The sequence below is a fragment of the Falco biarmicus genome, chromosome 11, assembly GCF_023638135.1.
Source record: "Falco biarmicus isolate bFalBia1 chromosome 11, bFalBia1.pri, whole genome shotgun sequence".
Lineage (NCBI taxonomy): Eukaryota > Metazoa > Chordata > Aves > Falconiformes > Falconidae > Falco > Falco biarmicus.
In genome coordinates this window covers 3,673,730-3,689,178 of record NC_079298.1, presented here as the reverse complement: position 1 = coordinate 3,689,178, position 15,449 = coordinate 3,673,730, and the positions used below count along the sequence as shown (strand labels likewise).

Below are 15,449 nucleotides of genomic sequence, written 5' to 3'. Positions count from 1 at the left end.
CTCTTTCTCTTCAGCTCTCTGATCACAAAGACGTGGCACTCTACCAGCCAGCTCCCTTCAGCCTGCGCACACTGGGTGTAGCTTTAGGATCTCTGAAGGAAAGCCTGTGTGTCTCTTGTTTCTTTCTGGCTTAAAAAAGTGTTGCAATGCTCTGTGCCCTCTTTTCTGGGGGGCCACAGTGCTGTGACCCTGCCCCACCAGCAGCCCCGGCTCTCCCTGGGTAGCTGGGCTGGGCTGTGCAAGGTGTCCGGGTGGATGGAGGCAGGTTGCTCATGTCTTAAATAACGTTTTTAGTCCCTTTTGTTGTTTTATTACCTTTAAATTGGTGGCACAGACTAGTGCAAGCTTAAAATCTGAGGCTGTAACCACTTTGGTTCAGATTGCTGCAGCAATGTTTTAATGAAAACACCTTTATTTTGATTTCTGGGGAATTTACTCTTTTTGAAAATCACTAAAAGCTTTCAACAGCATTGCAGCTTCAGGTCCCCTTTCCACGCCCACTCCTCTGCCCACTCTCCCCGATTCCCCCCTGTGCTTGGCAGGACTGGAGCTTGCATGGGTGAGATGCTGGCTCTGCAGCCACCCGCGGACGGTGCCAGGGATGGTGGTGCACCGTGGGGCCCCGGCTCCGGAGGTGTGCACCATAAGACGGAGATTGGTGGGGTCTAAATGGGCTGCTTTTTAGAGATGGAGTAAAATGGAAAAAGGTAGTTTAAAAAGGTAAAATTTTAATAGAAAGCAAAGAATGTCATATCGAGAGAAGACGGGGGAGAAATGGCATGAGATTATCTGAGCAGAAAATGTTGAGCTGCTCTGCCATAATTGGTATTTATGAACCACGGGGGTGAGTGCTTGTATGCTTGTACCTTGGCAATGTTTGGTGTCATAGCAACAGGCTAACTGCTAAATAATCAATACTCATGCTTGTAAATAAATGTACAGACATGTGGGTAACTAGTTTCTGCTTGAGCTTTTTTTTTAGGTTTAAGTGCAATTGTGCAAAGAGATGAATAAAACCGCATAGAAACAAGTACACAGCGTAACTGCAACAGGGAGTTAGAATTTTGTTAAATTGGTTTATATTTCCATACCTGTGGAAGCTGCATGGACTGATGTTAGGCTGACATATTCACAGGGCAACTCTCGACAGCTGTTTTCTAGGGTCTTCAATATCAAAACCTCTGAATGCACATTCAAAGTGCCTGTAGCTTCAGACGTGACCACAAATACGGGTGTTTTGTGAGATGCTCGTGCTCTCCAGTTTTAAAGACGGCATATTGAGAGTAAGCAGAGCAGCGGTGGGTGTTGGTCTGCTCCCTCCGGGCAGGGCTCGGGCAGGCTGAGGAGTCTGAACGGAGACGGTGTGTGTGTTGGTGCCCAGGCTCTGCCTGCGGGGAGCAAACCCCCTTCACAAGACGTGAGCGTGAGTGGGGTGGGTGAGCACTAGAGGCTCCAGATGTAATTAACTCCGTATTCAGCAGTGGCAATATTTGTATTCAGTATTCTCTCATGTGCACTAGGGTAACTCATTAACCACAGGAGGCTAATTTTAGGCATTTATGGTTAGGTTCCGCAGCAATAATACATGGCTAAAGCAGTTTGAGCTCTCAAGGGGAAAAAATAAAAGATGATTATTTCCTAAAAATGATTTTAAAAAATCATAAAATGGTGTTAAATTGTGTTAATTGCTTTGGATGTTGGAACAAACGGTGCAAAGTCAGAGCACGTAGCAACACTGCTACACTCCCTCCCCAGCGCACTAAGCATCTTCGGCTGGTGCGCGTGTCTGTACGGCAGCCACAGCTCAGGCTGCTTGGCGGCGGAATGACCCCTCTCCTCCTGTGTTTGGCTGATTTAACAGGAATGTTTCCTGCTAAACAGGAACCACCCCCACCCTGGGAAGTGGGCAGCGTTTCCCCGAGGAGCTGCCCTCGCACCCTCGCCACCTGCAGCCGGAGCACCAGACATGGTCAACACTTTGCAGCTGTAGGCTTACATGTACTCCATCAGTCCTGTACGCCACCTCGCCGGGATTGCAAAGCTCAGCAGGCTGTTAGTCACTGGCTGAGAATCTGTTGCAGCAAGGGATCTCTCAGCCTCCAGGAGTAACCTGGAGAGACATCCCTGCTAAGGAGGAGAGCCTGCCATGCCGCCAGAGAGCTCCACGGGCCAGGGAGCAAACCGATGAACTTGGGGGCATATTTGCATACCAGCTCTTTCTCGCGTGGCGCACGCTCCGGCCCTCAGCTGCTGAGCCAGATCCGTGGCCCTTCAGTACGGTGCTGTCACCTGCCTCCCCACACGCCAGCGTCGGACCATCGCTGGTGGCCATTGCTTAAGCAGAAATAGTTGGGGGGAAAGCACATGCCACGCTGCACCCCGTGACTACAGGCCCCTCATCTTAACCTCACAGAGCGGTCGCCGGCCACCTCTTGTCTCTGTGCCATAAATACTCTATATTGATAGTTTGTGCACTTACAGATCCACGGTACGCAGACAGCAAAGCCCTGCTATTTGTTATGCCTTAATTTGTATTACTATATGCGTAGTTGAAATTGGGTTATTTGTTTTATTATGTACCACACCTTTATATACAATATAATTGTAAGTAATAGACATGCTAGAGTTAGTAAACTGCCGCAGGTACCAAAGCTGTGGGCTCCCTGTCCAAACAGGTTGGGAAGAAACCTCAAAAGAAGAGGCACAGAAATGATGCTGAAGACTCCCATGGTTTTCATGCTTCTTAAAAAGGGTGATCCCAAGGAAACCTTCCTGCCCCGGGAGTCTGCCACCCAACGAATCATCCTCGTGCGTGGCCATGGTGCAATATACCGCTTTCAGTATATACATATCAGCATATTCAGCAATATGCTGCTGTAATTCATATTTCTAGAGGCCAGCAGGACAGATTTGCTATCCTATTTATACTGTCATAGTTTGATATTCTTTTTTAATATTATTTAAAAAGAAGCAAACCTCAAGCCCAGAGCAGTGGTAATGGCCAACGCGCCTTTTGTCCCTGAGCACCAGCCGTGAGTGCCGTGCCGGTGGCTGAGCTGCTCGCTCAGGGACGTTGACTGTTAGCCACGGCATTGGAAGTGCTGCTGCTCTCTGCAAATGCTTTACATTTACACCAGTAGGATCACTCACACAGGATGAAAATGAGCTAAAGTATGAGATGAGGTATCTGGATCCAGTTACTGCTCTGACTGGTTCTGCCTCAGAGCTGCAGCATCACATGGCAAATGCAAGGAAGAAGCTGTGGTGCTGTTAGCACACGGATTTTGTAGCAGAAGAGCTGCCCAGACGGCCTAATTACAGCCAGCCTTGCTTTCCGTAACCCAGCACCACGCTGTGCCAAATCCGTTGCTGGTTCTGCACTTGCTGGTTTCTTAGCAAGGGCCATGGCAAGTGAGTGAAGGAAGAAGTGAGCCTGTGAGATGATCTGTTGGACTTCCAGGAGGAATTCAGCTGCTGTGAATGTCTGGAGGAGCAATAAAACCTTGCCAAATTACAGCACACGTTCCAACGTGGTGTGCACATGCACAACATGTAAGAAATTATTATCATTTTTAGAATAAACAATAAGAAAGAAAGAATCTGCTAACTGACCCATCCTTGTTCTATTTGATATTTAGACTTATACACTTATATTGGTATAGCAGAGATACATGCAACTTGGTGTTAAAAAAAAATTAACACTTATTCTTTAAACTATTTTTTTCCTGCAAAACACACTGATCAATAGCATACTAGAACAGACGGTATCTTAAAAAAAATCCCAAACCACTTCTTCCCTTTGCAGTGCAAGCTCCTGGCCATGCAGAGCAGTCATACCAGGCAGCACTGGTGGTGCTGATAGAAACGCTCTTGGGTCCTGCTGCTGCTCCTGCGCGTGATGCCCCTCACCGCCTCCCCCCGCAGCTCCTCACCATCCCTGCCCTGGTGGGGCACGCCGGGTGCTGGGCAGCCCCGCAGGCTGTCGGGCAGGGTCTGACCCCCAGCAGCCCCTGGCTGCCACCGCCGCAGCAGCACACCTGCCGTGGGCATGCAGCCCCAGCCTGCCCCAGCTCAGAAACCAGCTCCCCCATGGCAGGAGCTGACTTTGGAATTTTTTCCTTCTCCCATGCATCTTCACAAGTAAACGCAGTGTGCACCCAAGAGCAGCTGCTACCGAGAGTTGTTGCAGCAGAGAAGAGAGTCCGGGTTGGTTGGGTGTTAATTACTCATTTATTGTTTTCACAGGGTCAGGGCTTAACACCCGGCGGCAGCTCAGCCCCCCCAGCCGCTCGCTCCCTCCCCCCAGCGGGGTGGGGAGAGACTCGGGAGGGTGAAAGTGAGAAAACGGGTGGGCTGAGATGAAGGCAGTTCCCCAGGTACAGCACAAGCTGTGTGCACAAGCAGAGCAAGCCCAGGCGTTCCCCCAGCCCCCCCAGGGCAGGAGGTGCTCAGCCCCCCCAGGGCAGCAGGGCTCCAGCACACCTAACGGGGCTGGGGGAGACCAGCGCCATCGCTGCCAGCGGCCCCCCTTCCTCCTCCTTCCCCCAGCGCTCCATGCTGAGCGTGAGGCCGTACGGGGTGGGTACCCCTGGGCTCGGGGGGGGCAGCTGGCGCGGCATGTCCCCCCCCCAGCTCCCTGTGCCCCCCAGCTGCTGGCTGTGGGGGGTGAGGAGCAGAACAGCCCCCGGCGCTGTGCAGGCGCTGCTGGTTCATCCTCTCCAGGTCCCTGGAAAATGCCTCACCGAGGCTCAGCATTTCTTCTTCTCCTATGGGATGGGTGGACGTACAAGAGAAGCTGGAACCGGAGGTAGATTTGGAAGTTAGACACAGCTGTGAAAAAAGGAGATTTTCAGATTTTGGTGTTCTTTTTCGGGTTTTGCTGTTGGGGATGTGTGCGTTAAGGTTTTTCTCTTCTTTTTCAGGGTGTGTTCATCCTTCCTCTTGCCAAGTCAGTCCCCAGCTGAATGCTGCAGCCTCTCGAGGTGTTCTGACACGAGAGCCAGCTCCTAGTGATTTAGTGCCTCTGAGCCGCAGCCAGATAATGATCTTTCCAGGTACTCAAGTTTCCCTGAAATTCAGACCCTTGAATTGTTTTGTTTCGTGGGTGGCTTTGTGTCTGTGGGGCATGGTGCAAAGGAGAAAAGTTCCACTCCAGCGCCGGAGTGCCCCAGCTGCTCCTCTCCACCGCCGGCAGCTTTCTTCTCCCAGCACCCAGGGAAATGAAACAGGTAATGAGCTCAGAGAGTTCTTAACAGGCACTCGAGTGAAAAAAAAAAAAAAAAAAGTCAGAGCAACCTTCACAATGCATGTCAAAGAAAAAGGGAAAAAGCAAGATGAGATTGGGAAGAAAATGTTGGCACACTTTTCCAGTGTGACCATACAGTGTGTCAGAGAGAGAATGGCTGGGCACGGCTGGCCTGCTCTGCCTTGGAAATGCTCATTACTTGTACATTAATGAACTTAAGAAAATGAAATGTACTTGGTCATTAAGTGACATTAGAAAACTTAATTTAAACCCCCCATAAACAGTGAGCAATGTACAAATAAATTCTCTGCTGAGTCAACTTCAGCCTTTGCGGTTGGGTTCTCCCCTGTCTTTGGAGGGGGAGGATTCCTTTCTGACCGGTGAGCAGCAGAGATATTTCAAAAGAGATAAAAAATCCTGCCTTCAAAGCTTCCCAAAAAAGGAATAGATCGTTGCTCTTGTGCGCAATTTACTGTGCTCAATAAGTTTTCTGGGAAATCCATTGTACAGCCTCTGAGGCTCAGCTCATCATGGGCTATGACAGCCTGGTGTCAGTGCCAAAGAGAGGCAAGAGAAGGTTTCCAGGAGCACCAGTGTGTTACAGTATGGGGTACAGTCTCCCATTTTTTAGCAGAAAATAGGAATAGCTATTGAAGTTGTGCCTTAGAATGCAATAAGAGATGGGCAGTGTGTTGCACAGAGCTGAGTCCTACCCAGCTAATTTCCATGTGCAGTGTCTTGTCATCCCAGCAGGTCTGCAGGGGTCCAGCGCCAAACAAGATTGTGGAGGGCGGGGTTCCTGGGTGGCTTCAGGAAAGCTGCCCCCTCCCCCCCACCCAATCTGTGCATGAGTCTATGCGAGCTTGGTGATCCCAAGAGATCCTTCATGTCTTTAGTACTCAAAAAATATTGTAAACCTCAAGCTCAACAGCCAGAAGACCCCTCTGCATCACCTGTGCCCACCCACAGAAGATCATATTAAGATTAGATATAAGGAAGAAATTACTGTGAGGGCGGCGAGGCGCTGGCCCAGGCTGCCCGGAGGAGCTGTGGGTGCCCCATCCCTGGCAGGGCTCAAGGCCAGGCTGGACGGGGCTGGGAGCAGCCTGGGCTGGGGGGAGGGGGCCCTGCCCGTGGTGGGGGGTGGGACTGGGTGGTCTTGGAGGTCTCTTCCAACTCAGACCATGCTGTGATTCTGTGATCTGTGGTATTGTGTGTGGAAACTTTAGAAATGAGCACCTAAATTAAAAAGTGGAAGATGTTGCCTGCTGGCATGTCCTAAGCAGCGCCATCAGACATGCCCAGCGGTCTCACTCACTGAGGGGCAGTTGGGGATATACTGTTGATCGGGGGAGAAATGGGGAATTATGAAGTGACCCAGCTCTCCCTGATGTTAACTCATTAACAAAACGTGGGCTGAGGGCAGGTATGGCTTACGTGGCAGTTTAATGTCTCAGCAGCTTTTATCTATGTTTTGTTCATACACAGAACGGCTTAAACAATAAAGGACGTGTTTGCTAGCATCTGCATTTTACCCAGAGAAGCTTCCCACATGGGGGCTTAATGCCATTTGAATGAGGGGTGCATGTTGCCTTACATGCACGTTTAAGAGCGGCTCCTTCACCCTGCGAGGGCTGGGAGTGGTGGCACAAAGCCAGGGGAGGCTTCAGGAGCGGTTCTCTGTGCTCATGTCTTGCATGTTCAGTAACCCAGTAATAATGTAATTCAGTAAACAGCTCTGGTACTCTTTTGGGAAAACGTCTGATACAAATATATCATGTATTATAACGGCCATTGATGTAATTTTAGGTGGCACCTGGTGCTTCCCTGCTCCCTGGAGCCGAAGGTGGTGAGGAGCTGCCCCGGGGCTGGTGGGGGAGCTGGGGGGTGTGGGGGAGAGGGGGGGGAAGGGAAGGCACCTACCTGGAGCCCCCAGGCCGCCTGGCAGGCGCAGGCCTTCCCCCACTGGAAAGCAACAGCGGGAGCAAGGGCCCTGCGGCCGCTGTGTGGGTAAGGGGCTCGCCGACAGCCATGGCCAAGAGCTGCCCACAGGAAGACAAATCCTGTCTTTCCCATTCCTGCCGTTCTCCCAGCGCCATTCCCTGCCTTCCCAGGGGTTGGGGGGGTGCACCCCCCCCTGCAGCGGCATGCTCAACACTGCCCACCACGGCTTGCTCCTTGCTCCCCCCTCTCCAGCTCAGCCATGTGTTATCTGCCATGGAAAGTTGGCAAGATCTCTTGATCAAGGGTTGTGGCCATCATCATTCTTTGCTATTTCCCTGTAAACAGCCCTCCCTTTACACTCAGCTTTAATTTTGGCCTCTCTGCTTCGTTCCCATTGCTCCTGAAGCCCCACAGTCCTTCACGTCCTTGTCAGTGCCCCCCTCGGTGGGAACTGCTGGGTGGGATCCTGCCCACAGCTGCAGCCACGCAGCACGGAGCCGTGACACCACAGGTAGGACGCTGGGTGGGCAAGGAAATGTCTTTTGAACCTTGGCCAGGCTCTCTGCTTCTGCTCAGCTTCTGTGTGTTTTGCAGGCAAAACCAGCACTGCTTGGCCAGCATTAAGTGGTATTTCAGCACCAGGCAGGAGGAAGCAAACAGCTGTCCGTTTTCACTCAGGATGGCCAGGCCGGGCTATACAGATTTTATTATAAGCTCTGAACCAGCAGAACCTGTGTACTGGCCTCAGGAACAAGATGAGCTGGTTCTTCATAATTGTAAAATTATTTTTTATTAAAATATAATTGTAAAATCTGTTGCCAAAAGAAAAATAATAGAAAAATAAATCCTCAAATCCTGCAAATGCAAGACTGAGCTTTCATGGTTGGAGGAAGAAAAGAGCAGGGATGGAAATGGGGAGCCATGCCTCCCTTCCCTTGAAGCTGCCTGTGACCGATGCTCTCGCCGTGGCCCAGCTGCACGGCTTGTGCTTATGCAGACACAGTGGGCACTGCTGAGCGGCTCCGGTACCCACTGCACCCAGCATCCACAGCCCCCCACAACACACTGCCTTCTGCTGCTTCCACATCATCTGGAGGAGACTGGCGGCTGGTGGGCCACAGGCAGCCTGCGGAGACAGGAGTGACATGGGGTGCAGCCGGCTCACCCCCCGAGAGCCAGCTCCGCCACCGCTTCTGGGCATCCCGTGCCAGTGCAGGTGTTCACTGGAGAGGCTGGGAGGAGAGGGGAGGAAAATGAATCAGACTTCAGCAACCTGCTAAGATCCCCTTCGGTGGGAACAGACCTTGTTGCTGTGGTGTACCATATGAGTTCAAGCCTTTTCAATGTTTGATTTGCTAATGAAAAGTAAAGTTCTTCAAAGCGCTTTGCTGTGACCCCCTTTACGGCTCTTCTAGCGCACGTTTCCTACCTGGGTAATTTATATGGGCAGCTGGGCTGCAGCTCAGGCTCTGCCCACTGCTCCTTGCGGTCCTGGGGAGAGGGCTGCTGCTCGCTCCCTGCCTCTGCCTGTCTCTATTAGTTATTAGAGTTCTGGGGTTTTTTGGTTTTTTTGTTTTTGTTTTTTTTTTTTTTTTTTTTTTTTCAAGTAGCATTAACTGAACTGCCACATGCTTAATATTTAAATAAAGACCTGAAACTTTGGTGCTATCCATTTTCAAAGTTTTTTTCCTACTAATGCTTTTTTCAATGCCTTTCTCCCTCCGCCTCTACGATAAAGCAGCAGCTTTCTAGGAAGGAGAGCCCCTTTAAATGGGATATAATGAGAGACAGCCCTCTTTAATGGGAAATAAAGAGAGAGAAGCACTGGTGAGCCAGACCCATGGTTCCAGAGCTGCTGGGGCATTGCTGCTGAGCATTGATCTCTGCGCTGCCTGGACAGCCTGAAGCTGCTCCTGCCCTCCTGCTGCTGAGCCGTGCCCCCTGCCCTGCAGGCAGAGGGAGCTGGGGGGGGGGGGGGGGGCAGGCACAGGTAAGGACTTCAGGTCACCTCGTCCCCCACTGCTCAGCAGCTCACGTGTAGGAGAAGTCCGGAGGAGCAAAGCTCTGCTCTTACCTCTGACGGGTCCTCCGTGGGATGGCAGTTAGTGATTGCCCTTCTCATTGCACAACCGGTGCCTCAGGGACCCTGCCAGGCTCAGTTAGGAAACGCCTTCGGTATTTCAGCAGATCCCTCCTGAGGAGCATTGCCAAAGTAACATTGTGTCCTAAAGAAAAAGGATTGCTGACAAACAACTAAAATAAAAAACAAGCTTTATCAGCACCCAGCCAGCGTCGATGAAAGATATACAGAGGTTATTCGTCCAGCTGTATTTCCTCTAACCTTGCTGACATGCCTGGATCTTCTCCCATATGTCACCTGTATCAGCCAAACCACCAGCAAAATAAGCCTCAAAAGCGTTTGACAATGAATATAAGCACAAATAAAGTTCACTTTTAAAGCAGACAATCAGAATACTTGAAGTGTGTCCCGGATGGCTTCAGGTGGGACCTGATGGTGCCTTACCTGGCATTTGCTGGATCCCCACAGCTGATGGATGCAAAAATGGGAGAAAACGTCTGTGAAGGCAGCATGTGGCCCTCCAGCGTGGGCGTTTCCACCTGGCCGGTCATACACAACACGCTGTTATAATCTGGTCCAAACGTAGGTAACTTTGCATGGATAAACCCAAATGCTTTAAGAATAAAACCTCTGGCTACTGTGTGGCAACTGGGAGGTGACAGTCATGAGGACAGACGTGGGTGTTGCTGTGGCTGGGGGCCATGGTGAAACCTCGCTGCTGCCGTAGCACGCCGGCCCTTGGCATGCCAGCTGCTGGCACGCTGGCCCTTGCACTCTCACCACCCTTTCCCAACGATGGCACCGGTGCCAGCGGGCTCCCAGTCTGGGAAGGGTCACGCCTGGTGGGAAGCTAGAGGGAGTCTCGAGAGACGTGGTAACAGGAACGCAGCAGGGGAACGTCTAATGGGAGCATGGGCGGGCGTCATCCCCTATCAGCTGCCGGCGGCACGAAATCTCAAGGTCACACTTACACCAGACCCCTCTTATCTGCGTTATCAGCTTTTATTTCCTGGGCTATTGCTTGCCCCAGTTACTTCAGGAAAGAAAAGGACAAGAGGATGCCGCGGTATTTCTAAATGTTTATTCTGTCAGTAGACAGCAGCTGGTTTTCCAAGGGCTGCGCAGCTCCCACTGCAGTTTTTGGGGCCAAGCAGGCTCTCGGGCAGCACCAGAGCCGGGACCTGATGCAGCAGCCGTCGTCCCTCGAGGCGCAGGGGGCTGGGCTGGGGTCCCGCACTCCCACCTCCGCCAAGTGACTGTACAGCGCTGCTGGCCACGCTGGGCCGGGTGACTGCGTGGTACACAGCGCCAGCAAACTGGGCTGCTGAGAGGCTGCCTGTCACCGGTGAGACGCGTTGAGGAAAATCGAGTTCCTCTGAGGCCATAGAGCCGAGACTTGTCCAGGAGCTGGGGCAGAGCCTGGCTGCTGCCCCCAGCCCGGCTCACCGCAGCCCTGGTGGTGTGGGTCAGCCCCCGCGCCACAGCTGGCCAGCCCCCATCTCCCGCGTCCTGGTGTGATGGAAATAAGGGCTGGGAACGGCTGCCCCATGTATTTGGTGAGGGTGTAAAAGGTGACCCCGAGCCCTGGCAGCAGTGCTGCCCTCCACTCACAGCCCAGGTCTGGATCTTTTCTTCAGCACCAAGGCTTAGCTCGCTTGAAGCTTTACAATGACTTACATTTGAGGTTTGCATGTGAATTTGATGCCAGTTCTGTGACACCGAAGTGTTTGGGACAGAGCCTGGACCTTGCAGAATGTTTCAGGTGCAGGGCTCGCCTCGCCGCCTCCTCCCCTGCACGGTGACGGGGGTCCTGTACCGAGGGCCGGAAGAATTTGAAGTTACCAGCTCTAGCAAGGGAAGGAGACAACATCATGTATGTGCTGCTGAATGTAATTAATGTACTTATTTATCATAGTACACTTGCATGATGTGGTGGCTGGTGTTTCTAAAGCCCTGGGCTGCCTGCTGCCGGTTAAACCCCAGGTTTCCAATGGCAAAACCCGCTATCGTTGTGAGTTTTGGTGACCTGATGCAGTTGGCTTTAACTGAAATGCTGTTGGGTGATGCCAGGGAAACACACAAAGGGCAGCTTTAATTTTTCATTATTTTTCTTTCCATCCAGGTTTCCTACCCTTTCGTTCCCATCCCGTGGGAAGCCACTGGAGGAGCGTGCAATGCTGCAGGAGTGTGCTGTTCAGTACCTTCCTCCCTGCCGTGTGCTGGCACCTGCTCCCGGGTGTCTGCTCACCTTCTGAGGGTGGGGATGAGAACACAAAATGTGCGTGGGCACCAAGGAGGAGTGGAGCACTTGTAGAGGAAAGTCCTTTCTGAACCTGCCACTTCCTTCTGCTTTTAAATAGTGTTTTGCACATGCTGCTGTCACCGAGCATCTCCTGCGGCCGATGCTCTGCGGTTGGTGAGCAGCTGCGTGTGTGGGTGGATGGGCACCTTTCCTACCTGCTGGCTGAGCAGCAACTAATAAGAAACAAGAGAGCAGCAGCTCTGTAAGTATGTCCTTAAGATACAATTATTTAAAATGACAATTAATTGTGAGAAAAGCTTTCCAGGCCCAAATCTAATTAAAATTTGGATTTAGATTCCTGTCAAGGAAAAAGACAATCGTAAACCCCAGCAGACCTCCGATTGTACAGGGGGGGTGCCAGCACGATGAACACCTTCTGGCAATGATGTTCAGGCCTGCTGGCATGTCTGGATGCAGGCAGGGTTTGCCCATGACGTGCAGTGCCTGCCCAGACACCCCCACAGCGGCAGGATGCAGGGTCAGGGAGAGGAGCCGGGGGCTCTCCTGGGTTTGCCTTCATCTACCTCCCCGGGGGATGCGGGGCTTTTTAGGGAGGGGGAAAAGACTTAGTAAATGCAGTTGAAGTCAGATGGCAAGGTGAAGCAAATGTGTTTATTTTGTTTAATACACTAATTAAAATGAGGTTTTAATGTTCTGTACAAAAACAGGGGAGGGGGGGAGATATGGCCCAGTGGTTGGTTGCATATGCTTCACCTGAACCATGCCAACTGTATGCTTACAGCTTGAAGCACATCACGATTTCATCGGCACTGTAGCTTTCAGGGCTCATTCAAACACATTTATATTCACTCAGTTACAAAAATATCTTCATTGCTTCTTTGAACTCTGGTACCTTCCCTGGGAGGAAGGCTTTGCCTCTCCTCGGCAGCCCCTGGCCTCCTGCGGCTCTGCCGGGAGCACTGGTGCTGTGTGCACCTGCCGAGCGGCCAGGGCGAGGGGCTCTGGTGCAAAGCCTGGGCTTGCTGCATTCCTCTGTGCCACTGTGACCCCCGACCTTGCTTTGCAAACTCCAGAACTACAATAAAACACCCACTTTCCGTAGACTCAGGACTGCAGCAAATAAGTGATGCAGCCCATCTTCTGCTCCAGGAGGTACAAAAGGAAATGATCTGTTTGCTTTCCTGGTTTTATGAACTGGAGAGCGTTCTTAGGAAATTCTAATGGCTTTATGGATTTAAAGCCATATTTCTGCAGGGCCAGGGATCATCAGGAGTGGCCAGGGCAGCGGCAGGGAGAGCGCAGCCCCCAGGTCGGGGGCTCTGGGAAAGACCGATGCTTCCTTTCGTTATTTATTTATCAGGATTGCTGGGAACTCCTGTGGCTGTGCTCCCCCCAGCCCTCTGCTGCGGCGTGTGGGACGAAGCATCAGCACCGAGACACTTGCACAAACAGCTTTAAATTTTGGGAGCTCAGAATCGGCTAGCGTGCATCCTGTAAGTGAGTGAATTTCAGAATTACATCACAAGACAGAATAAACCAAGGATAACTCAGGCCCGGGCAGTTCGGTAGCCTTTTGATCAAGCAGGAAACTTGAATTAAAATGCACCCGCAGCCCTGCCTGCCACGGGCGCGGAGCCCAGCTGGGTGCAGGGGAAGGTGGGGGCACAGACCCTTCCTGAAACGAGCACCTCCACCTGACACAGGGCATTATCACTGTCATTAATAAATAATGTTCAGTCATTTATTAACTGGCATTTCCAAAATTGCTGCAGAGGTTTCTGCGTCCACGCAGAACGTCCAGCCCACACAGCCAGGTCGCGCCTGCTCCTGCCCTGCCAGCGCCGCAGCAGGGAGCCCTGAGCCCCGCGTGGGGTTGGGGGGTTCCACACGGGCTGGCAGAAGGTGCGATGTGCAAATTAAACGATGCCATAATGGTTAGCAGATTTGCCTTGCTCTTCGGAGCATTTCAAAATGTCAGATTAACCAAAGCTGGCAGTTTATTGTTATTATTGAATATCACAGGCTTTACAAAGAGCCATCTACTATTTTTACCTTATCTGAGGTGAAAAATACAATGAAAGAGTCAGGTTGCCAGCATCCTGCAGCATCTGTTTTGCACCTACCCCCAGTCGCTGCTGGCGGGGAGCAACTGGGCGCTGGCTGCTGTCCCAGCGGGATGGCTGGGGACAATGGTGACACTGGTGATGTGCCAGCCCAGCCACGGTGACCCTGGCACTGTGTCCTTGGGCAGCAGAAAGCCCTGGGAATTTGCATTACCTGTCTCCTTTGCCCACCAGCGCAGGAGAAAGCCCTGGGAATTTGCATTACCTGTCTCCTTTGCCCACCAGCGCAGGTGTGCTGTATGCAGGGGTGGGCACTGGCATGAGCCACTTGTCGGGATGCTGCACAGCGTGGAGGGTTTCCAAAGCCCTCACTGGGGGCTGAGCTGGAAGAGGAGTTTACACCAACACAGAGGATTTTGACCTGTGCTCAAATAACTGCTGCAGCGGAGAGAAAGGTGGGTAATGTCACCCAGCCTTGGCCAGCCAGTGCAGGGTCCAGCCCTGAGACTGCAAAGGCAAGATGCTGCTCACCTGGTTATTTGCAAGCAGCACTGGCTTTAAAATGTGTGCATCTACTTTGAAAACAGTACTACATTTAGTAGCGATATTATTTTATTGTGAAAGCATTAACTTTCTGATTTCACAAAGCAGAGGCAAGGGAGCCAGAGCACTATAAGCAGGGAGGGCACAGTGTGATCCTGTAATTTGTTTTGAGATGCTTAGTGTAAAAGGGATATGTACCTGAGACCAAATGACTAAATAAAGCCCATAGATAATGGGCAATGACTGCAGGGTCCAGTAAAATATCAGCTGAATTATTAACTTTGACATTGTTACTGTACTCAAACTAATTTATTGACATAGCTGCTATAATCATTCATTTCCAGTAACTTAGATAATCCTGCTATGTCAATACATGCGAGGGGACAGGGGAACAGGGCCAAACCCCACCGTGGTGGTTTTGTAATTGTCTTTTAAAAGTGAGAGGGTGGATGGGGAGAAGACAAACAGAGCTTGTTTGGTACATGGCCCCAGTGCCTTTTTGGTTTTGTCTTTCCACAAATGAATGTGTATAAATGGATTGCAGCCAGGAGGTTTCTCACCTCCTGAAAAGCAAAGTGTCAAGTCAAAACCAGGCTGGGGGTGAGAGCAGGTGATTAAAATAAAACCCTGCCAGGCTCAAACTGGTGCTTGTGCAGTTTGTGAAACACTGGAGAGGTCTGCATGCAGGGAGCAGCTCTGAGGGGCTGCAGTGGGTGGCTGGGCTGTGAGCGCCGAGGGGCTGGATGGGGTACCAGGGGCTCGTCCCACTGCCCACTGCAGCCTCTGCACCCTTGCCTGCCACCCGAGCATCTGAAGCACAGCCCATGAGCCAGCGCAGGCTCTAGAGTGTCTTTTTGACCTTGAGACTGCTTTCAGTAGGACATTTTGCTGACAGCCCTGTGTGGATTTGCGCATCCTGATGGCCTATGGCTGCTGGGCCACACAATGCTTGTGTGATGCATCAGCTGAGCCCCTGCGATGCACTGAGCAAACTCATGTGTTGCACCAGCTAAGCATGTGCAATGCACTGGCCAGGTTCATGAGATGCGCTGGCCGAGCTCGCACAATGCACGAGCCAAACTTGCACAATGCACTGGCCAAGCTCGCAGGATGCACTGGCCAAGCTCATGCAATGTGCTGGCCAAGCTTACCAGATGCACTGGCCAAGCTCATGCAATGCAGTGGCCAAGCTTGCCCAGTGCCCTGGGGTGTGTGCCTTTGCTGTACCCCATCCCAGCCGGGAGCTGTGGAAGCAAGGCACAGGAAGGGAGAGCCTGCTCTGGTGGCATTTCCCAGGCAGCTCATGGGGTC

The 15,449-nt window shown here is 51.8% G+C and overlaps 1 long non-coding RNA gene across 1 annotated transcript; it reads left to right on the top strand.

Annotated features, from left to right (window-relative positions):
* The first annotated feature begins 4,685 nt into the window (after window positions 1-4,685).
* Window positions 4,686-8,703, top strand: LOC130157003 (uncharacterized). The gene is made up of 4 exons (XR_008824675.1): window positions 4,686-4,807; window positions 4,923-5,054; window positions 7,055-7,094; window positions 7,784-8,703. It is a non-coding gene; the product is annotated as an uncharacterized LOC130157003 (long non-coding RNA).
* The last annotated feature ends 6,746 nt before the right edge of the window (window positions 8,704-15,449 follow it).